The following is a 23497-nucleotide window of genomic DNA, read 5'->3' on the forward strand; positions in this document are numbered from 1 at the left end:
GATAAAAGTGCCTATACACACCGTGTTCCCCAAAGTACAAAGAAGTTTTGATATTATGTCTCAAGTCTCAGGCCAACAGCACTACTGGAAATACTATGTACTGGGAGAAAGGAATAGGCTCTGGTCTCTCAATTAACACAGCTGTGATTTATCCTGACCTCAGAATCAAGGACTTCACCTTGGGGAACACACAGAACTGCTCAAACACATCTTTGCTCTTTCTGCTTAGCGGCTGTACTGCTGTGCGGCGCTGTTCACCTCACTTCTGAAAGCTGCAATCATGCCAAGCTGCAATACTCTGCCTTGAAAAGAGTAATAAAAAGTACAAATTACGATGGCTGTCTTCATAGGTGAAAAAGAGCATGCGACACCCTGGCTGTTCATAAATGCATATTCTCAGGAGGCCTCACAAAGGCAAGAGACAAATAAGTATCATATTGTCACCATCAAGAGCGTGGTGGATGAACACAGATTAAATGGCTGTTCCTGCTCCCCGCCTGTGGCAGACTGTCAAGCCTGCTGATCAAAATGCTCTCGTCTGGATTCAAGTCTTGACGTTCAATGCAGAGCATCTGGGTAGAAGAGAAAGACGTACAACACGCAGCAGGTCAGGCCAAGATGATTTGCAAACTGTGAAATTCAACACCCCTGTTAGCTCCTCAGACTGTTTCCCTCTTCCACTCAGGATCAGCCATTTCAATTCTTTGGACAGGACTCTCAGACTAGAAGCATATGGCCTTCATGCTAATTAATGCTACTAGTCTTCCCAAAATTTCCACAGAACGCCTGATCTCTCTCACATTCATATGAAAGACAAAGTAAGAGAGAGAAGGAAAAAAGGGGGGGGAGTAAAGAGGGAGAGAAAGAGAAGGAAAAAAATATATATATTAACTGCCAGCATGCTAACCATTACACCTAGTGGATCGATCATTTAGCAAGAATTATATCCAGGATTTATTTGCAAAACTGAATCAACTGAGAATTTATTCTGCCTCACTCCACCATAACATTGCAGAGATTCAAATCAATCTAATTTAAAGAACATTTCCCTGTGAAGGCAAGTACTATTCCCACAGTAAACAGCTAAACCATTTACTAGCATTAATGATTTACATAATTCTTAATAGCAACACTGCACAATGCCACTTCTCACATCGCATCACCACGCAACATATTCCTTATCCCAAAAACAAAGGGCCAACTCCCTTTAAACACATACTGCTTAACACTAGCACGCATTTCCCAGTATGTTGTAGGAAATTCTCTTTTCTTTTTGGTAGGGTATTTTTGTTTATTTGTTTCCCTACAGTTCAATCTGAGTTGTTTCACAGCTCAAAACAAGTTCAAAAAGTGTTTTATTTAAAAAGGTCCAAATATCTGTTTCATACAGTTCATTACATCAGAACATTGTAACAATTTCATCTACTTTAGCTCTAATAAGAAATGATTCCACATATTCTTTAAACAGAGAAGTTTATCTCAAAGAAAATAGCTTTCAGATATTTTACAACACTTTCATCCGCAAAGCAATACTTGAGGTTTATGAAAATATACACCCGCTCATTTGAGAACATGTCCCTCTCCCCCAATGGGAGGAAACAACAAAAAAAGCAAAACTAATGCAACAGTTATGTCCTCCGCACTGAAAAAGCCAACCAGATACAAGGACTGACTGCCACAGCTGGAAAAAGCTAAGTGAAACCACATCTCAAACACCCATGAGCCTGAAGCGTCTGGAGTAAAGCTGGTCCCCCTCCTGCTGCACAAAACGGGCCCACTAAAACCAGCGACCTCCCAGACCCCTCCAACACCCATCAACATCTCACCTTGTTTGGCAGTGTAAAACCATATGCTTAGGATCAAAATCCTTTCAACTCACCTTACAGTAAAACACACAGGAAATGCTAACTTGCTCCCTTGAATAAGAGTGTGTCAATAATGCATGTTCCAGTATCATTTACATCTATAATATACAACCCTGTTACTTTCTATTCAACCATGACACTCAGTGCAACATAAGCAGGTTCTCTGCACAGCAAATAAATGCTTCCTGTCATCAGCAGATTTGTATCATTAACTGATATATAAGTGCAAGGGAACATACATTTTTCTGTGGGTCTTGCAACAAAGTAAGCTTTCTTATAGACTGCTCAGTACAGAGTAATGATTTAGAGACCCACTGTATGCAATTTGGCATATAGTCTAACTCTTATTTCAGATGACCTCAGCAATCGGTTCCATTCACACAGTCTTATTTTCCACTACCAGTCAAGTTTCATTTCTGCAGACCACGTAGATATTCCTTTTACAAAGGACACGGAGCAGCAGTGAGGTCCAAAGACACTTAAAATCACCTGCTTGCCCTTCTCCAGCCTGAAGCACTTCTTTGCAAGAACTGGCCTTCACACAGAGAGAAGCTGCAACTGCATTAGTATCAAAGAGCAAAACCACACAGCTACGGCTAACCACGACAGAGAGAAAATGCAGTTGCTTTCCAGGATTTTCTTCTGTTCTCCACTTACAGCAGCACTGGCTAAACCCCTCAGACGGAGCAGTTTCATTACAAGGAGCTACAACAGAGAGGGAAGAGAAGAGCGCTGTATAACATCTCAGAATCAGCTTTTTCAATGATTCAAACCGAACGCTTCTCACTCAGTGCAAAGTCAAAACAGAAGTCACAGCTGAGCTTTAATGAAAATGGAAAAAACAGTATCATTTACTCTTCTGCAACAGAAGAGCACTGCTAATGGGGGTGGGGGGAGGGCAGGGGAAATACTGTTGATCCTATTAGCCTATAAGCACATTTTAATGCTTGCTATACAGTCCTGAAAAGCCTGCAGTTATCTGATCTAGTACTTGCGTGACCAATACCTACGAAGCACGGGGTGGGCACAGATCGCTTCCAGGGCAGCTGCTGCAATTTGGGCTTAGGCAGAGCAGCACAGCGGATGAAGGGCGCTTGTCCAGGAACATCCTGGTCCGCAACCGCCTTAGAAACTGCCCACCCGTCCCAAGGTACCAACAGGCTGCCTGGAAATCCAGACACAGCAACAGCTAGAAAAGTCTAGCAAGACAGACATCCTTGACTTCCCAGTGTACGTACCTAGAAAAGTCACTCCAAAATTCATCTGCATCTCTACTGTAGTCATTTACTCTAGTTTTCCAGAGATAGAAGTATTCTCAAAATAGAATACTCAATACCACCATTCTCAAAAGTGCTTATTGATTTCTGCCCAGACTTAACAAGATATTTGACTTTCTGAAGCTGTACTTAATTTCTTTGTCACTACATTGCCTTTCCCTGATCTGTAGTCCCTTGTACCATTTCTTATTATAAGCATCGTTTTTCTCTTTCTCTTAACCATGTAACACGGCAGAAGCGTTCTGCATCCAGCAAGCCATTCCCGGAGAAACATAACTGTTTCCAATTCTTTTGGAAAGGAACACCCTGAAATATAGACAAATGTAGGGAGATAGCTCACCAATCATAAATCAATGCTTTAAAAAAGTTAGCATTCTGTTTTAAGCAACTTTGGATAGTTTGCAAGTATTTCATATTTGAGCACTGGGGGAAAAAAAAAAAGTTTGAGATCAGAAGTGCAGCCTACCTACCTCCTCAAAGTTTACACAACACTGCAATCTGCCAGCACCCACACATTTTTACGTAAACTAAGCCAGCACAACTTGGAAAGAGGGAAATACAAACATAAGAATTAGTTTATTAAAAAAACCTCATTCAGCCTGTATTTAAGCAATGCCTTTAAGTAAGAAACAGTGTAGAAATCATGACTGACAAGTCAAAACAAAGTGTGCCTTGCTAGTTTCATACTCTATTTTCTAAGGATAGTTTCTTCAAATTCAGTCATCTGGCAAACTAATAGACCTGTACTAAGAATTAAGCAACAATCTGTTTCGGAACCAGGCTAATGTGGAAAGAGATGCTTTAATACAGTTTGGATTTCACATATGATAAGCAATGTAAGAAACTGCCCAGCGATGAAACTGGAAGGCAGAGACAGAGGGAGCAGCTGATCATGCTTTGGCACAAACTTCATAAAACCATTATACTCTAACTCATACCTCATAAAACTCACAATGCAGCAGCAAAAGGTTTAAGCAGTAGGGAATGAGCTTAAGGGGTTTTTTTAATATATATTTTTTCCTCTAAAACAGTATTTTAGTCACAAGAGACTTTACAGGGTAAAGTTATATCCTGCAAGGATAAATGAATCTGAAATTGCTTTCAAGGAATAAATATTTGTCTGAGCTCAGAAAATGCAATATATCAAAAAAGAAGGTAAGCAGCATATTTCAAGGCATTTTACCAATGCATTTACTGATGGTTTATCCGCTTCCATTTTATTCTTCAATTTAGACAGTATTATTCACTGTTATTATTAATTTATATCCTTTTGTTTTCTAATGCCACACAGATAAAATGACGGTCAGAACAATTGCATGACTGTTTTAAAACCAAGAAATTCAGATGAAATACCCACATGAAACTGCTTTATCAAAAAATAAAGGGAATTGGTCCACATACACATCCGGGACAAATTCTGCCTGCCTTCTCATCTCAGAAGTGGAACAGACTAGAAAGGTGCAACTTAAGGGAAAGAAACACTTTCAGAGTGCTGCGGGGGGCGGAAATAACAACGAGATAGAAGTTAACTGTTGAACTTAGCTCTTCACTTCCTTCATGGATGAAGGAAGACAGTAAAAAGATGTTCTGAATAAATAAGGGGGTTTCTGACATTTAAAGAACGCAAAGGGAAAGACCTCATGTACCCATGCCTGAGCAGCAGTATTTAAAAAAAGAAAAAAGTTACTGCATGCGAGAGAGTGTGTCAAGATTAACAGGAACATCCTTGCAACCAACGTTTCACTCATTTTCAGTAGTTCATCTTATCCTCAGGTGTACTGTGAGTGAACAGCCATCACAGCTAAGGGGAGAACACAAAGAATTAAAGGGGAGAAATGCAACTGGAACTGAGCAGATCAGTATCTCTAGCACAGAAGTTGTGTTCCTCATTAGTCCATAGCTGAGGTGTTAATGGTCCTTCCGATCATTGCTTCTTGAGGGTTTTAAAAATATGTAGAAAATTAAAAGACTGTAAAAATGCTTGGCTCTTAGAAGCAATAAATGAGGAAGAGCTGAGAAGTGCTCAGGTAACCCTGCTGTTAACTGGTAATATAATTTAAACAGGAAGGTTCTGCAGGTCTTGTATTCCTCAATCTGTCCTATTTGCCAGGCTGTAATTGCCATCCTGGAGCAGTAATAAGCCAGAAGAAAGCACACATCTGGCTACAGCTGTCAAGGAAGAGCTTTTTAAATTCAGATTATCACCAAAATGGTTGGGCAAACAGCAGTGTTCTCCATATATGGTTCCCAGTACAACGGGTGAAGCAAAAGCTATTTTGATTGTACACTGCTTTTAAAATTTCAATTACCTCTTCTTTTATTTGATGCAATCTTCTGAAACAAAATTAAAATTAGTTGTGATAGCCACATAATACTCTAGGTGGATGAACGTGCACCAAGATACTCCCACACTTCTGTGGTGTTATCACTTCTAGACATTTGCTTCCACTTCCCACCCCCCCCTTAGATGAAGTGAAACACATCACCACGTCATGTGGCAAAACCCCCAAGTTAAAAGAAAATGAGCCATTAATCCTGAGGCAGAAAGAACAGCAAATAGAGTTGGGGTGTCTTTTGCTTATTGACTTGAGTGGAGGCTCTTTAAAGAAAAAGGGCTCTGGAGTCACTTGTTAATGACCTATTGCTCAGCACACCCCCACACTACCAAAATTTGTTCTCTTTCCTGGGACAAATGAAGGCCGAGGTCAGAAGTGCAGTAAATGAGCAGCTCTCACTAAAAACATTGCATCAAGAACCAGCCGTTGCCTTCAACACCTCCCAGTAACTTTAAAAGACGAGCATACAATTAATTGAAAGAGCTCTTTCTCAGAGATTAAGAAAGGATAGAAATAAAGTGAAAACCGCCAACGGTCCGTTCGGCTACACATCAGGCTACAGCTGCACATTAGGCAGAGCAGTACAATATACAGCAAAAATGTCTTCTGCCATATATTACAACCAGAGAAGAAATGGAGCCGTGTGACAGAAAGAAGAGAAAAAAATACAAGTAATAGAAACAAAGAGTTCACCAAAAACTGGGGGAAACATTTCTTATGAAGTATGCACAGTTAAGGCAGAAATCGAGGGTACACAGATGGTAATTAGTACATCTACTCAGTGGAAGACAAATTGAAGTAGTTCAGGGCATTTGAAACAGTAGAGCCAGACAGGCTGTCTACTGTCAGAAAGCTCCACCATATGAACTGCATATCCTGCTGCTGCAGTAGTTTCAAACATTTCAAGACAAGAACGATATCATTGATTACAGAATAGGAAATACAGGTTTTTAATTAAGAAAAAAGGGTAAAAACAGATCTGAGCAACAAAGCTTGCAAGTCTGTATCCAATGTGTACAGAGCTTTGGAAGGGAAAACTACACTAGAAGATACACAGGTCAATGAAGAATCGGCAAACACAAGATGAGTTCACTTCCCAAGGCCCATAAGCATCAAGCAAACACAACAGTTTCTCAGAATATTTCTATTAAAGCAGCAATAAGCAAAGCACATGTGATGCTAGCCCCCATGGGAACTATAGAGATATACCTGGTACAACATCATAGGGGCATAGGGGAAACTATTCCAGAGAAAACCAGAACTAGAAGAACTGGTTTGAGGAAAAACGGGAATAGAATTGAAAAGAAACAAGCCTGGAGGAGGGATACAGCAGAGCTCCCCTAGCCAACATTGGAAAACTCACATAAAAGTCTTAGGGAGTATAAATCAGACAAGTGGATGGTTGTCCACCCAAGACAGCAAGTCATACCTAAGTTTACTCCTCTGGAGCTTTTAAGATGTGCCCGCCTTCATGTGTTACAGCTTTTTGGAGAGTTTATTACTTGGGTGCACACACAACTCAAGTTGGTTCTATGTACTCAAGCAAAGCTAACAGAATCCTGAAGGGCTTAGAGAGTACCAGGAAGAAAGGCACAACACACAAGTGCTTCCTCTGTAAGGCTGATTCAGATACCATCAGGCTGATTAGCCCCAGCCCTGACCATGATGGACCCAAACTAGTTTTCTGAAGACTCAGCAGAATATTTCTAAATCATATTCCACGTTCCCCCAAATAACGGGAGGGTTTCCTGCCCACGCTGCAGACACCAACCACTGGCTGGCCCATACACTCATGTGGCTCTAGAGCCACCATGACAAGCCTGCTCAGAACCAGACATGTTCTGGAGACTCTCACCCACGCACAGCTCACAAGAGTCCAACAGAGATGGATCTGTACCCATATCAGCAAACCCCACAGCTTTTTACTGACTCGGTATGATGATGAGATACATGTGCTGGTCTTGCACGCAACTGGACTGGATTCACAGGACATACCATTACCTCAGGCTCTGTTCCACAAGAAAAAAAAAAAAAAAAAAAAAACACTTACACTGCCCTGAACCATGCAAGGTTGCAGCATAACTAGTTCTGCCTCTCTTTTGTCCAAGGAGGAAAAGAAAGATTGGGTTGGCTGGGAAGAAGAGAGTTGATCAGTTTTTCCATAAAGTCCCTATACTTTGTAAGTTGACTGGGGAGAGAGGGAAGAGAGGATATCAACTCTTCCTAGCATTTCCCTAAACGGCACTATCCTCTGACAATGCTCCCTCAACCCTTAGAAGCCATTCTTTCTCCACTACAACTGCTAGGAAAAACGTTTGTTTTAATCCTTGGGAATGGCAAAATTGCATGCTGCCTACACTGCTCAAAAATACTGACCAAGTTTTTCATTTGTTTAACAAGTTCTTAAATGCAGAAAATCCTCAAGCCCCCAAATGAAACCTAAGCTCGCACCTTTTAAGATGATGCTAGGAACAAAGCAGATCTCAGAAGAGGAGAGAGGTTTGCTTACTCTGGGAAACCACAGGCAAAAAAGCAATGTAACCATTCTCTCTACAAAATGCATCGTGGAAGCAGGGGACACCAAGGAGGGCAGGAAACTACTTAAGCAAAAACACAATGCTGGCACAATAAAAAATAGGAATACATGGGCCTTAAGCAAGCATAGATTATAAAAGTGAGAGGCACAGCAATTTGAGCACTCAGCCTTACACTGAGAAGGAGGAATATTAACCATGACGTGCTTTGTCTTACAAAGGGGAACTTTCAGTGTGGCAGCTGCAGCAGCAGGCAGACAGATTCAATGACCCAAAAGGTCCCTTAAAGCATTATATTCCTATGAGAATTTTAACAACAAATCCACTTGTTTATTTGAGCATTTGGATGAAACAATTTTCTAAGTGACCACTCAAGAGAGACAGAAAACAAACAGAGCTTAATAAGGAGTACAGTACAGGTGAACAGAGCAGATCCATCAGCAATGCATTCAGGGGAGTCTAGGAGAGGAGGCTGACTAATAAAAAGCGATCTCTTGCAAAGCCCTGCCACAGCTTTGGTTTCTTATTTTAAAGACTATGTCCAGTGTTTCCCATTTACTTTTTCATAGTCTTTTTGCAAAAATAGCAGGAGGTTTTGTTTAAAAAAGGCCAAGAACAAATTCAGTTTCAGGTACTTTAAGAAAACAAAACGAGAAACTAAAACTTGCATTATTTTGAAGAGCAGTGTAACCCTTACATAATAGAACATCTAAAACATTGACACAACGTAACGTTGAAAAACAGAAACAGCACAAAACATGGTCAAGACGACTTTGGCCCATCACCTAACGAGGTATTTGCACAGAGAAGATCTGTTGTTCCTAATAGTTTTTTCCTCCTCCTCTCCAATTCTACCCATTTCAAAAGGAGCCAGGGTGCACCGCTATCTCAGAGCAGATTAAAATCTCATGAACAATCTTTTGCCATTAGACATGCCCACCTAACCTAAAGAGTCAACATTCAGCCTTGCAGTTGAGAAGTGCTATTTTTGTTTCTAACAACTTTCAAAAACAATTTTCCCGATTTTGAGTTCCTTATTATAAATTATTTCAGAGTCCAAAATTCATTAGTTGTGCTTCACCAGCTCCCAACTGATACCATCACACAATATAACCAATTCCTTCGGGCTCTGACGCTTCTCTTAAATACAGAAAGTAAAAAAGGTTGGGGTTTTTTTTTCCTTTCTGTATAATATGACAGCAATGGAACAATGCACCAGCTACTGGTTGCAATAGGATTGAAAAGGGGGAGGGGGGGATCTCCAAATATACGAGCAGATCTTCCCACCAGCAAAGCTTACTTTCCGTTGCTAACAAAAATTCAGGTACATGGTCTGCCTGAAATTATATAAGGGACAGACTGGGATGCTTTATTTAAGCCAAAATACCCACATTGCAGTTCATGTTTTTGTCACAGTTCATTACCAGCACAATGATTTCTAACACTGTACATCATTTCAACAGCATTAAAAACACTCGTACCACACAGCTGTTTATAACTTCTTTCCAACAGGTTACTACTAGTACGTATCTGACGCAGCAGCAAATCACGTTTCTGTAGGGTTCCCCCAATTCCGCATTACTAGAACACATCATTTAACACCACTGTAGGCAGTCCCATATGTAGGGACTACCTTCCTGTAGTTAAAGCACAGACCCTCTCCTGCTACCCATAAATCAGTTAGCACTCCCCAGATTGTAAAGTGGAGCTACAAAATCTTTTCTGTCCACAGCTCTGCCCTTTCAAACTATTTCCTCTGTGTAACAGTCAAGGAGAACAGCAAGCACAGACGTTAAAATGATGAAATACAAATGCATTATAAAAACCTGCTGCACAGAATTTAGCATTTGTTCTAAAAGCAATATGATAACATAGATCAGTTAAAAATGTTTAACTAAACGGTTCCATCCTAACCACAGGAGAGCAAGTCATTGCCAACAACACTGGACCCTGTGATCTGTCAAACGTATAGATTTTAAGTAGCTGCATTTGGATGTGTATTTTTGAAGTAGGTACACTTTGTTTTACTTGACCTCTAAATCTACTTGACAGACATGGTATTGTTATGATGAAATTAAGAACAAGATTTAAACATATATGCAGTTATTGAAAAACGTGCAGCAGGACAAGACTGGCATATAGCTCCACAGAAAAGGCTGTGGCAATCAGACTGGGAAACCAGTAATATCTGAAAACAAATCTTTACGCATATATAGTGGTGTAGATTAATCCTTCTTACCCTGGTATTGGGGTAATGCCCAGGGCAGCTACACTCCTTCAATGGCTACTTCAGATTTCATATATCAAAACCTCCATGTTAAGCTGTTCCTTTACATGCAACAAACTCATCATCAGCTCAGGAATGTCACCATTTTGCAGGAAAACAATACGCTCTTGCATGCACATTGAGCACACGCACATCTATCGGCTCTGATCTCAGCAGAGTGTGCAGAACAAAAACTAAAAATTTCTCCATGGCTTTTAGGAGGATCTAGAGACCATTTAAGCATGCATGAGTGGATATATATGTAAAAATATGTAAAACGAGATGTACTGTTGGAACGCCTATTGCACCTCGACCTCCAAGGCGCTGTGAACAAGACATTGCACATGTCTCATCCCTGCCCTGTTTCCAAGATCCCCAACCACCCCAGTCAGCTCAGCAAGCGAGGCTGGTGCCCTCTGGCTCCAACATCATCCACCCCCATCCCTCCCGCTGGGGAAAAGCCCCCCCTCAGCACCCCACCAAGCACACGTCCCTCAGTCAGGCCCAGGTGGGTGCTCCCCACAGGCACTGGTCCAGAGTATACGGTGTAATCCCAGGCTGCAAGTTCCTTCCCGAGTTCTCGAGCCCCACAGCCTCATCCAAAAATGCCATAACCAAGTGCAAGGAACTGCTTCAGCAGGCAACCTAAATGCAGAACAGTCTGTGGTTTGCTTCAGTAACATTCAATTGCATTTGAATATGCAATGGTACATTTTCTTCTCAGGGCAGAAGGGAAAAAAAAAAAAAGAAAAGAAAAAAAGCACGCCATTCAGAGGGTAACAGTAACTTCCCAAATTTACTACTAGGAAACTACATGACACTGCTGTCAGTGCCTCAACACAATCTATACCAAGCAACAGACAGCATGTTATTCTTAACCCTGCAAAATTACTCATGCTAAAAACAATGAAGGGACCAAAAATGGGCAACCTGTTAGTTTCTGAGGCACAGAAGTCTGTGGTACTTCTGCTACCAATTTGTGGATTAAAGCCTTTTCTCCGCCACTCTCAAAATCTAAGACAGTTGTAGCCAGCCTTGAGAACAGGACCAATGTGCTACAGTCATCATTTCTTACCAGCTCCCTTCTACAATCTCTCCCACCTCGGAGTCTACTGCTTTGAGCATAATGTTAATTCAAAGAAAACTGAGCAATGGGGAAAAGGAAACACTGTTTCTACAGATGTGAATGTCATGTAAATGTCAAACCTCATGTTAAATTTGATTAGAAGACTGAATGGAAGGGAAACAGTATCGCTGTAAGTAACCAGCACACTAACAATAATCTCAGCCTGCCGGCTTGCAACATAACCTTAGTGATGGATTTCATTATTCTTAATTTTCCATGTAATATTAAGCTGTAATTGATTTTGCTAAAAGATCATATATAGCAGTACAAGAACTGCAAACAAATGTTTGTTGACAAGATGGATCTACACAGTCTTAATACTAAATTCCTTGTGTGCTGTGCCTACAACTACATTCAGTCAATTCAAGAAAATTTTCATTTCTTTTGCATTACAAATAAATGCCTGTCTACTTAGAAAGACCAGCAGCATATGCACCCATTCATCTGTACGTACCTGTGTGAGGGGAAACAGAAGGTGGTTTCACATTAAAGCCCAAAACGCAGAATTCCAGCAGACACTAAATGGATACAGATAAACTTTGGAGACCGATTCATTACAATTTTGTCTCGGAAGTGTAATATTTTTCCAAGACTGTACAACCCTACTTGCCACATTTCTTGATGAACCTCAGATACTAGCTGCTCTTCTCTCAAAAACTTTCTTCCTACTGAGCAACCTCAGCTCTGCTTGTTTAAGGAGGCTGAACATCTCCTAGACCAGCTCAAGTATTTCAACAGCCCCAGTAACATGAAGATGTTACAGGGGCAGAGACATATTTGTGTACAGAGGCAGGAGAAAGTTGTTAGATGAACTGAAGCTATTGGTTTTAACTACAAGCTAAATACTTCCTTCACTCTAAAATACTACGACAGAAAAATTCTACAGTAGTATTCATATTAGCAAATGCAAAGTTAGAAGGAAAAAAAAAAAATTTCCAGCCACATGACACTTCTTCTATCGGCTTTATGTGCCCCCACCAAATCACCACCACCGCACAGCGCATAGGGACTAACTCTGGCACAACCAATGCCAGCCTCAATTCAGTTCAGAATGAATCTCAAAACAGTCCAGCACATTGCCCTGAACTGATTACTTTCTACCCAAAATGCAAATTGTTAGCCTCAACTTGTCTTAGCTGTTTGTGCCCCACAGAGGATTGACTTAATTTTGCACTAGGCCTTGACATCTTAGTTACCTGTTGTGCCGTCAAAATAATTTGCTAATTTCTTCCACAGAAGTTATACAAGGACATCTTCAGAAAGAACGTGGAATTTCATGCCCCCGATGACATCCTCTGTGGTTGACAGTCCAAGTCATAAACTTGTCAGTATCTTGATAATTGGTGGGAGGGCAAGAGGACGTAACATCCATATCGCTGATGGATGGCTCCCTTTAGTTTGAGACTCTCTTAATAGTTAGAAGATTTTTTTTTTTGTAATATGCCTTCAAAGATATTAGAATAGGAACATTATCAAAGACTCAAAAGGGAAATCATTGTCCCCCAAAAAAAGAAAGTTATTAAGGGATTTCAATAATCCTCTGTCCTTTACCTTCAATGAGGCAGACCTAGGCACTATCTTCCATTGCTTCATCACCCTTTGAAGTTATAATCAGGAAGAAATAAAGCAAAAAGGGAAGCGGGCTGCAGTGCCAGTGGACGAAGCTTCAATCCATTATGAATTTCATGAAGAGTCCGATTCATCTACTCAGTAGTTTCAGTCCCACCAGTGTACTTCAGACTACCTTCCTAGATGAAAAAAGACCACCGCAACGGTAGGTCAGCTTTTCCGACCCTCCTGTAGCTGCCATATTGTTAAACTTCTCTTATCCAGATAAGCCCCTAGATAAATCTAGATGAACTGCTAAGACAAGGAGAAACACCACTCACCACCAGCCTTTCACCTCCCTCTACTTTGGTTCCCGAGTTGGCTGCCAAACAGAAAGTCACCATAGTGTGACAGAGGCTGCTGCAGAATTCCTGGAGGCTGTACACTCCGTCTCTGCTCCAAAGCGTAGTGGGGATTATGTTTTCAACAGGAGTTAACAGAATCTTATTCTCTGGACTTTTTCAAAATACAAAGAGATTTTTTTTTTTTTTATGCGCTCAATTTCTGCCCCATGGTTCACCAGTCATAAATCCCATTTTATTAGAGTCTACAGTTTTAAAAAACAAAACCCTGAAACAGCCACCATCTGAGATTCACCAGGTGCATTTATCCAGATCTTGTTCAGTTTTAAGTACTTATATAAATAACCTTGTTTCACACTAAATGGTAAAAGAACTTCTCCCCTCCCCCCCCCGCCCAAACTGGAAGTTTTATTCTCATTAAATGCATTGCTCTCAAATCCTGGTAGGCAAAAATAAAAAAACAAAAAAATTTTTAAAAGCGAAGTAAAAGAAGGCTGCTGAATAAGATTATCTACTGACTTATGATTGATTTGGGGATGTACAGGGGAAAAAACTCCTCCAAGTTAAGTGAAATGAGTGAGTACTGGAAAGTTCCTTGACTATTAGAACTGCAGCAATTTTGTTATTATGAACAAATTTATGCTAGTGGACATATAAGTAACACAGTTAAGCCTGTTCTTAAGAGATTTAAAGATCCTATTTGTGAATATTAAATAACTTAAAGATCTCATAAGCTAAATGGATTCAGAAGCCAGATGATGCTTCTTCGAAGGCAACGAGCGCTATGCAGAGACCTTCATCAGCAGACAACAGAAGGCTGATAGGGCACGCATGTGCGACCTGTACAAATAAAGTAGTCCAGGACACACTCAATATCACAAATTCATCAAAGCCTTAAAACCAGGTTAGTTTATTTCAAAACAATTCAGATATTTTGAATTTTACTTTCAGATATTTTAGGAAGAAGCCATGTACTTACTTGCTGAATCTCACTTGTGGGCTTGTATCACAGATTGCATTTACTTTCTATGCCATCAGACAAGACTTCCACTCGTGTCATGCAAGCAGGCTTTAGTTAAACCTATCCCAAATCACAAAAATTGTTTGCAGTTCATCATGACCCTCTCGCAGCACCTCCTATCCAGTATAGGGGATCTCTTAGCAGAGCTCCCCCCACCCACAAAGAAACCACAGGCCCAGAGGACTGTTCTGATGCAAGAAAGGAAGAAACAATTATTGCCTTAATAGATTGCACAAAGTAACAGTCAACAATTACAAGAACATAGGAATATTCAAGTACTACACAAGCCAAGCCTTTACAGTGCAGAGAGACTAAACCCAGGCTTTCATGTTTCTACAACATGGCAATCAAGTATTTCTTTATTAATACTTCAAGACTATACAGGTTTTCATCTAGTGCCTTTAACTTCCGCTCACTCATCCACCACTTTTCTTTGATAGAGACTGAAAAATAAAAACAAAATTCAAAGGCAACATTGTATTTCTGCTTCAAGTTGTTCATTCTTCCTTGTCATACACATGGCACTTAAGCTGTCAATATGTAATTCCATTAGAGCGTAGGTTTCATTTCTAGCTTGTGTTTACACTCATTTTAGACGTAACAATAAAACATACCATATTCTAATTACTTTCACTGTGCTGTCTCACAAATATTTTCTTTCCTCAAACTTGCAACCTCTGTTTGTAGGCAACAGCAGAGAAATAAAGACACAAGTTATTTCATCCACTACCAGACACCAAAGATTTCCAAGTAAGTTATTTCAAGCTTTGATATTACCCAAGTCTAAAAAACTAAAAGAAAAAAATATTAAGAAAATCTTCATAAGCTATAAATTCAGTTTGCTAGATGAGACACAGGTCTGTGCAGTGGAAACTCTTGGAAATAAGTGTCTGCCACAGTACTCAAGAATTCAAACATCATCATAGTTAACAAGTACATAGCTAAGCATATATAGATACGGAACTTGAATATTGCCAAGTGAAGCGTGAACTAGCACAGAACTGAAACGCAGCGACTTCACTGCCATTCAGAAATAAACTGCTGGCCCAGCAGGTGCAAGGGCTTTCCCAGCTTCAGCTGAAAAGGTCCCCAGCTCGTCCCCATACTCCCATCACTCACCTCTCCCAAAGATCTGGTTCCCAGTCAGCCTTACTGCTACCGTGTTTCAATAAAACAAAATCAGATTAGCTTAAACAGCTACTCTGGAAGATCTGAGCTAGTGGTAAACCACAGGAATAGTCTCCGTAGCTGTCCATGACAGACCCAGGAGTGTCTGTGAGGTTTAGCGTATTTGGTACCATTATGTACCACAATGACCACATTCTAAGGTTACACAATCACATTTATGGTGTTTATAGAAAATGCACAAAATGCAGTTAAAAGAAAGCTCCATCAAAAACAGATCATCAGAATACTCAAGTGTTGGGTTTTTTTAAAGCATCTCTCTCCTACTTCTGACAGAAAATAATTAATTTCTCTGTTTAGAAGAGATTTATTTTCTCCACAAGAGTCATGAAGAACGTCCTTCACAAAAACATTCTGCCCATTACTCTAAAATACATCCCTGGAAAATTTTAACAGCTCTTGTAGCAAGCAACATACAGTGACCTGCTCTCACTACATTTGCTTGACTGGGGAAATACCCCCACAAACAAGAAAAGTTGATACCGAGATCCACAAGAAGAGAGCACAATGCTGCCTGTTATCATCCCTATATTGCTGCTCATCAGCCAGCAAAATTTGGAGCTGCTGGTCCAAGTAATATCCTTGTATTTAAATAGAACTGTTAGCTTTGAAATAGGGTGGCTCCCCCATTCCTATGATATAGGATGGACACCACAGAAATTTGGAATCACACAGTCACCTGGTGGCATGCAAGTGCTTTTGTTTACTTAAGTAGAAATGTGTGCTAATGTGTGTTTCTGGAAAATCAAAGCTATTTTATCCACAAATTCTTATCCAAATCTGACTGCCTAACAACGAAAATAATAAACAACAGCACTGATAAAAGCAGTGGGCTGTATGTTTCTCTCCCACCAATTAAATCACTTCAGCAAGAGCAGCATTTTAGTGCTTAAGCATGATCTTCACATTAGAAAGGACTCACTACTGTTTTACTAAGATGGCTCCTGAAGCGGTTTTATCAGGAATATTCTTCTCCTTGTGTCCTTCCCAAATGCCTTCTGAAATCTTTCTACCAGCTTTTATCAGTCAGCTTTGTCTTTTTACTCAGTTTCCTCTCCCAATATCTCAAATAGTTTGTTCAGGTTAGAAAATGAAACGGAAATGAAATGGAATGTATGAACTAAATAAAAAATAAGCTAGTACTCCACCACTGACAGAAAATAACCACAGTCTTTGTGGCAGTTTACTTTGAACTTTCCTCTGTTTCTCTTTTTTCTTTGCCCTTCAGACAGCACTATTTCAGGGAATTCATTTGAACCAAGACTGTGTCTTCCTATGTTGCAGGGCATTTTCTTGATGATAGACAAAATAGGCTGGAGAAAGACAGCAGTCTGTGGCCCTTCCTCAGGTGAGCATCCGCTACAGCAAGGTTTGCTTGTTTGAAGTTCCAAGTAAAACTAGAAAAAAGCTCAGGATTCCTCTGTTCACCTTAGGCTAAGATTCCAATCTCGATGCTGCTAATGGAAACTCCCAGTAACAGCATTACTTCAGAGTAGTTGTTCCCAGTATGAGCCAGCACAGCTGAGATAAGAGTTTTACGCACAAGGTAAGAGAGCCTGACTGGCACCTGGCTCCTCACCGCTCTATGCTGTCACTGCAGTGTCCTACTCGAGATACACTGCTAGTCTGCTTGGTCATTAATTGCCCTCAAAACCCCCTCCAAAGAGTTACCCAGCAGAGACAAAGTTTCTCCAAAAAACCCAAAACAAAACAAAGAAACCCAGTTACAACCTTCACCTGCATTTCCAATACAGGCTGAGCGAGCAGTGGGGGCTGGCCCCCTTGCTCATCCCCCCCTTCACAGTGCTGGGTTTTGCTCTATTCTGGCACCTCCAACATCAGCCAAGGATTCAGGACAATCCCACCGACCAGGTCGAGTCTCTGACAACAGGGGAATCTACGGGGGTCCAAGGCAAATGCAGCCACTCTACAGCTATAGGTCACCCTTCTCAAATGCTCTAATGGCTTTTCCCTCCTCAGGTGAATCCAGGAAGAATACCCTTCTCTCTCCCACACCCAAAGCTGTATGTTCTATGCATACATAGGTGTCATACAAAGGTCAGATAAAGCTAAGATCTTACTCTTTTGTATTGATAAAATCTTACTCGGAGATTCATCACCAGTGATTGAAAGTACTTGTTCTAACTTCTTTTGTGTTACAGCTTGAAAAAATTCAGTCAGGTATGCAGTCAAAGAACATCATGTAATCCTAACAGCTAGAAAATACATAAAACCGGTGCCAATAGGATTATACCAACTGCCTGACCTGCCAAAAGACAAATCAAATCCAATTACTGCTGAGTTAGTATTTATTGTAAACTCTCTTCTAATAAACCACCTAAGCATCCAAAGTTGCAGGAGCATCTTATCTCCCAGAAGCCTGCTCTGTTGTACTCTTACAAGCTTTTTAGGCACTCCATGTGTCCTTCCCCAAAAGATTTCATATCAACAAATGTATAAAATAGAATGTCTAGTAGCAGCAAAATGAACAATATATACCTGCAAGGTACTTTTTTCCCCTTCATCAATCAGTTGATTAGTTATTTTTAATTAAAACAGGAAGCTCTGATTGCAGGATTTTGAGCAACAATCCCTTCTGCTTTAACTACTGTTTTCAGTGGTTCACATACTGAATTCGTAAGTTATTAATAGGACAGAACTAGCAAACTCGGTTTTAAGTCTCAAGCAGCCTTTTGGCTAGATCCAGATCTCAAGCTTGAACTAGTCAGAGTTACCCATCTGCATGCTTTAAGTACCGAGAAGTACATATTAATTGGCTATTAGTTCAGTTCTCAGCTACGCACTCGAAGTTTAGGAGAAAATCAGCTGATTCACACAAAAGCAATGCCTCATTTTGCCAGAGTTCTGTTAAGTTTACTTGGAGTTTTGATGAAGATCCAAAAACCTTCACGGGGTAAAAAGGTTTGCCTTGCCAAACCAATGGGTTTTATATCAGACTTACTGTTACAGCTGAACTAGGACCAGAATTTACTTTCCCATTTTCAGATTTTGAAGCTTAGCTAGATAGAGGCTCTGACGCAAGCACAAACATAAAAACAAAACTAAAAAAGGAAAGCTAACATTTGTACTATTTTCCTGTTTAAGAGCATTTTAACTAAGGCCAAATTGTTTCCAAAAGTTTACTGACAGTCCTGTATCTGCTTCTGAAGTGCAACGCATAACTCCACAGTGCAGCTCCCACCCACCCATCCAGCACTGCAGCGTAGCTGTCCCTGCAGATAAGACACCAACATGCCGAGAACCCCAAGCTATCCTACGGAGTAACATATGTGTACACATTACAGATAGATACACAACGCAGCAGCTCAACCGACTTTGTGCTTCAGACTTCCATTTGGGTATAGAAAAATCAGTGCATAAAGAGCAGATTTAAGAAACCCACACACACATTTACACAAGTGGTACGATGCTTAGTTGGTGGATGGTGGACCAATAAACAATAGCTATGTTCTCAAAAAGCTGCAAAATGCACGTTGGATTAATACTCACCTTTAAAGATGTTTAGGAGGTTGCTCTAGTAACTATTCCCATTTTAATAAAGGAATTAGACACACTCATACTTTTCCAAATACATGGACATATTGTCATTTGAAAGTTACAGAAAAAGTACTTACCGTAGCAGGATGTGCAAAGTTGCACTATTAAACTTTGAATAACAATTTAAGCAAACCTGATCTGATTCTAAGTATCCCTTTACCGGTCTATGGTCTTTCTCTTGAAAATTAAGTGTGTGTCAACTACAGTCACTGTACCTTCCAGAGGGTGGCATAAGGGGGCTTGCCAGATCAACAGCAGCTGAAGCAAGAGGGTAGAGGCAGTAGTCCCTGATTTGGAAGTAACCTGCCTCAAATTTTGTGAAGCTTTGTGACGCACCAAAAAGTTTAAGGCAGGGTGGATTTCCACACTGTTACTGTCCATGCGGGGTTATGCATGTGACCAGATTGTCACTCCGCCTGCAGTACCAACACGTTCCTATTGCCTCTTTAGGAGGCTGAGAAAAAGCACCTCATTTACATTACATGATTGACTAGTCATGCAGATTGGGCTTTGCTGGGAAGCAGGAGGAGATAGCATCTTTCAGAGAGAACTGAATTTGGAAGAGGTACAGAGCAGGAACAGTTTGCATTCATCCCCAGCTTGCTACGTGGGATCTTGAGAACATTTCCTTTACCACTTCAACTACACAGTCTGATTTTATTTTTAAATCTATCTTTTTCCTCAGTTTCCAACCATCAGAAAGCAAAACAGTCCTCAGTCAAAGTGAAAAACATATTCACTTAACCCGCAGACTCCCCACCTAGCGGTCCGAGAATTTTACATGTCACAAACCTCCTCCCATCAGGGGGGTGGGTGGGAACAAACAAGGAAATGTTTCCACCTTAACTTCTAATGATGCGAGGTGGGAGCAACCTGCCTTGCAAACACAGAGGGTTCTCCCCCACCTCGGTGGAGTCTAAATGAGTCAATGTGAATTGACTTACATCTAACCACCCCTCCAACTACCGCACACCTCGCTGTAAATTGACATCCACACAATTGTCACTAATGGCCACTGCTGAAACATGTAAAGGGTCTGGAAAGCAAGTGTCTGCCTCTCCCGGCATGTGCCCCCCAGACGACACCACCCACACGCCTATCCTGTTCTTCCGAAGGTAATGTCGTATTCCTCAGGCTCCAGCCCACGAGTCTGACTTCACCGTGCATCTCTCAAGTTAGTGCAACATTTCAAACACACAGCTCCGATCAGCCACAGGGAAAGATAAAATCACTGGGGCGTGCAAAAGGCAAGCATCAGAGTCACATCACCTACCAGGAGTCGGGGGACCAGGGTCACCCTGCTGATTCTGCTCTCAGTCCACCGCTGCAATCCCACTCCTAGAGCATTCACAGGGCTTTCTGAGCCCGAGAAGGTGTCTCCCGCAGTTTTACAGTTACAAGGCAAGGAGCTCCCCCTCTCCCCTCCGCTAGACTCCCCGATGCCTGAAGGGCTGAGGCACTCGGGAAACGGCAGCAGATAAGGCACCCAGCATCACTCCGCTTCCCCCAAATGAGCTCGGAAATGAGATGTAACAGCAGCCTCTCTCCCGCGCCAAGTATTACAGGAGCGGAATACTAACTGGTTCATTAATATCTGCATATGGTAATCAATAAAATGAAAGTCTAAACATTGCATTTCTTCCACCAGCCCTTTCAAATTAACCCTACATTTTAAAGCAATACGACAATACTTGAGGTCACCGTTTCTCCTCTGCCTGGCGGCGGGGACCGATGGGGAAGGAGGGGAGGAGATGGGTGTTTGTCCTCGCCGGAGGAGGCTCTCCCGGCTCCGGCCGCGGAGCTCTGCCCCAGCCCCAGGAGGGTGGGGAGTCTGCGGGCCGGGGCAGCCCAACGAGCCGCGGCAGGACCGGTCCAGCCCTCCCCGGCGGCAATTTCACCTGCGCCTCCCTCCCTCCGGACTTACCCCCTTCCGCCAGGCGCTGGGAAACTTTCCGCCGCGGCGGAGAGCGGGACGGGGCCAGGAGCGCTCAAGGCCGAGGCCAGGCGCGGGGGCCGCCGCCCTCTCGCAGCGAGCGGCTTGTGCCGCCGCTGGGTCGGAGCGGGGGCAGCGCCGCCGCCGCTCCGCCTGCCGCCGGCCAACGCCGGCTGCGGCTGCCTGCGCGGCGGCGGCGCTGCGGTGGGGCCGCGCAGGGGCGGGAGGAAAACTTTGAGGCTCGCAGGAGGAACGGGGAAGCGGCGGCGCCGCTGCCGCTACCGGCGGAGGGGGCCGAGGAGCGCCGCAGGCTCAGCCAGGCTGCCGGCGGGGGGAGCGCGGTGAAAGCGCTACGCCGCGGCTGAGGGGCTGCTCGTGCCCGCCTCCCCGCTCCGCGCTTTATGAATCGGCAAAAAAAAGAAAAAAGGAAGGGAGGAAGGAAGATGGGGGGGCGGGGAGGGGAGAAAAAGAAAAAGGCAAGCATTTGCGAGGGCTCCGGGCATCCCTGCAACCTCCTCCTCCTCCGGGATGGAGCAACCAACTCCCTCCTCGCAGCCCGGCCGTTCCCTTCCCCCAGCAGCGCTCCCCCGGCCGCGGCGAGCACACCCAGGGAGGGAAGCGCTGGGAGACAGGGCCACCGCGCTGCCTCGCCCGCGCCGGGAGGGCTCGGCACGGCTCCGGGGCTTGCTCCCTCCCGCTGCGCCCGCCTGCGTTTCGGTCCCTTTTCGCGCACCCCCGCCTTGGCCGTGCGCGGAGATGCTCCGCGGCACCAGGAAGAAAACCTCCGTCAAAACCACTTCGGGCACTTACTGATCCCAACTCCGGACCGACGCGCATCGGCTGCCAAGTCTGTGTATTTGCTGGTGGTGCCTTATCCCCAAATGCCACCTGTAGGCCTTTTTCCTGGGAGGATGAACGTCTCAGCTACCGCCCATCTGAATTCAGCGTAAGAAGTTTCAGGTGGTGAATCAACACCGCGGGGACCTGTTGGCTGCCCGGTTTGCTCTCGGCGGCGCAGGGTCAGCCCCGCTGCAGGCTCCCGCTCCTCCCCCGAGAAGGTCCCACATAAACCTGTGGCGAATCGCACCCGCTGCAGCAACACAAGAGGCCCTACAACGGCAAACCTCTGGGTGTTACCTTAAAGAAGCCTAGACCTTAATTTCTTAGTAAACAAACTCCAAATTGCTTCAGCCATTTAGCACCAATGCAAGGGAAAGACCCCTCACAAGCTGAGGGGCAGCAGCTAAAATACTGCTGGTTTCAAATGCAAATGTTCACTTTTTCACACTACCCCCTCTACTCATCTCCGAGATGGGACAGGACAGACGCTCCTGTGCCCCAGCACACCTGGAAGAGAGCTTTCCTAAGCAGCGTTAACCAAGTGAACACAATACCCGAGTTTGCGTCTTCAATTACACCGAACTCCCCTCCCCTGTTGCCTTCAAATCCCGCTATTGGGTTCACCTGCGCTCCTCCCTCATTAAACTACTGCAGGCAACTCCATCAGCTAAACCACCAACAGCTTTCTGTAAAACGATTTAAAAAGGAAAATAACAACTCCTGACCTTTCAAGTGAAGATGACCATGTAAATCTTGACTGTCTCAATATCATCTCAGATTCAAACGTTAAAGTAGATTTATGAACCACAAATTTTCTGCACAGAAGCTGAATAAAATCTGAGTTTCCCAAGGATTTTCAGATGAGCCTCCTACTTCGTTTGGAATCCTAATAACTAAACGCAGCCTTCAGAAGGACTCAGACTAAATTTCTAGAGTACTCAGTAGCTTGAACTCTCTGGATATTAGAAAGGGAGCAGAGTTTAACGTGAGGTCTCCTCCGACAAACGGGATGCCGCTATTACTATATTTGAGTGCTTCTCCCCTTGACGGCCGCCATTTAAGCAGCATTCACCCCCTCAGAGCCTCTCACCCCAGCCGCGCTCGCTGCCCCCACACTGGTGCCAGGAGCTACTCGGGCAAATGACTTTACTCCTTCCCGCGAGGGGCTCTGGCTCCCCAAGTCGGACGGCCTCAACATTAAGGTCCACCGACCCGCGGGGCTCCCCCGTCCCGTCCCGTCCCGTCTCCGCGCCCCTCACCTCCGCCTCCGTGACCTCCGACCACAGCCCGGGGCGGGGCAGCGCTTCCCCGCAGCCACCGCCTGCTCCAGCCCCGCGGGCAACCGCGCCGCTGCCGCCGCTCACCGCCGCGGCGTGGCCGAGCTGCAGCCGCTCCCGCGGGGCGGCGCCGCCAGCCGGCGGACCCCGGCCGGCCTTCCCCCGCCGCCGCTTCGTTCCCCGCCGCTCAGCGCCGGGCCTCGGAAACCCGGGCGGGTGGGAGCCGAGCGGTGCCGAGGCGAGGCGGCAGCGCTGTCAAACGCGGGCGGATTGTGCCCCCCTCTCGGCTCGGAGGGCCGGTGAATTGCAGCCGCAGACAGCGGGCTGTGGCCGCCCGCCCGGCGAGTCCCGCCGGCGGAGCGCCCTCTG

General features: G+C 43.6%; 1 protein-coding gene across 1 annotated transcript in view; it reads right to left on the minus strand.

The window, feature by feature from the left end:
• Positions 1-23230, minus strand: part of PCDH15 (protocadherin related 15) — an 827781-nt gene extending 804551 nt beyond the window's left edge. The window contains exon 1 of the mRNA XM_075154074.1: positions 23111-23230. The gene's annotated coding sequence lies outside the window, so the exon portion shown is untranslated. The remainder of the gene's footprint in view (positions 1-23110) is intronic.
• Positions 23231-23497: the final 267 nt, after the last annotated feature.

The sequence above is a fragment of the Calonectris borealis genome, chromosome 7 (genome assembly GCF_964195595.1).
Source record: "Calonectris borealis chromosome 7, bCalBor7.hap1.2, whole genome shotgun sequence".
NCBI lineage: Eukaryota > Metazoa > Chordata > Aves > Procellariiformes > Procellariidae > Calonectris > Calonectris borealis.